This window comes from Rhinichthys klamathensis, unplaced genomic scaffold, assembly GCF_029890125.1.
Source record: "Rhinichthys klamathensis goyatoka isolate OS25496 unplaced genomic scaffold, OSU_Roscu_1.1 h1tg000242l_1, whole genome shotgun sequence".
Taxonomy (NCBI): domain Eukaryota; kingdom Metazoa; phylum Chordata; class Actinopteri; order Cypriniformes; family Leuciscidae; genus Rhinichthys; species Rhinichthys klamathensis.
The window spans coordinates 1688151-1689411 of record NW_026606764.1 but is presented as its reverse complement, the minus strand read 5'-3'; the positions used below and the strand labels follow the sequence as shown (position 1 = coordinate 1689411).

The 1261-nt window shown below is 43.9% G+C and overlaps 1 pseudogene; it reads left to right on the top strand.

The window, feature by feature from the left end:
• The first annotated feature begins 549 nt into the window (after positions 1-549).
• On the top strand, positions 550-666 carry LOC130100477 (5S ribosomal RNA; annotated as a pseudogene).
• The last annotated feature ends 595 nt before the right edge of the window (positions 667-1261 follow it).

Below are 1261 nucleotides of genomic sequence, written 5' to 3'. Positions count from 1 at the left end.
TGATCGTGAGGCTGTCCATAACTTGGGTCTAGCGCGAGTTTAAGCAGGCACAAAACTTCCGTTAAAAATCACAGAAACGTGCGACATGAATCTCTTGCATCGAATCTGCACTTTGTTGTTTATGATGGAAGTCAGAAGAATTCAGTCAGCACACTGAACAAAACTATTCGTTTCAGCGATGACTAATCTGAACGCCTCTGATTGGTCATCACGCTCATAAACTCAACGGAAACGTGTGCGATTGGTTAAAATGCTCAACGCTGCAAAACGAAATCTGATGGAAATGCCATAGTGGGATGGATCGAATGAACGTTAAGTATTGTAGTTTGTTTAACTAATATTATCAGTTAAACATATTCTATTATATACATATTTTGAAACAAATTACAATGACTTTCCCAAAACTTCCAAACACCCCCCACCACCCCCGATTTTATTTTTATTACTGATCTGCATGATTCACGTGGGTCATGATTTTAGGCTAAAATAACCGGAATTCCGGATTAATCCGGAAGAATCACATCCCTGGGTAATAGATTACCACTGATTACCAGCAGCCATATCACCCTGTAGCCCAAGACTGGTTGCCCACTGAAGCTAAGCAGGGTTGAGCCTGGTTAGTACCTGGATGGGAGACCTTCTGAGAAAACCAGGTTGCTGCTGGAAGAGGTGTTAGTGAGGCCAGCAGGGGACGCTCACCCTGTGGTCTGTGTGGGTCCTAACGCCCCAGTATAGTGACGGGGACACTATACTGTCAAAGAGCACCGTCCTTCGGATGAGACGTTAAACTGAGGTCCTGACTCTCTGTGGTCATTAAAAATCCCAGGATGTCTTTCGAAAGAGTAGGGGTGCTTAACCCCGGCATCCTGGCCAAATTTGCCCAGTGGCCTCTGTCCATCATGGCCTCCTAATAATCCCCATATATATATATATTAGTGCTGGGCCGTTATCGGCGTTAACGTGAGACTCTTATCGTGCGATAAAAAAAATATCGCCGTTAATCAAAGTTGGGTTGGGATCATAAATAGCTTTTTCGAATATCGTTATTTTCGCGCAATTCTAATGTGTAGTATGACGCCGCGCCTACTGTCACAGATCGCGCAGTAGGGTATTTTCCTGTCAGGGACACAAGGTGTACTTTTACTTTGTTACGTTGGGCGACGTTCCTCTCGTTACTTTATTTGAATGCAATACGTTGTTAAATGAGTTTTTACCAAGCGCGCTGTGTCCTTTGTATGGGCATGAGCGATGCTCATTTACA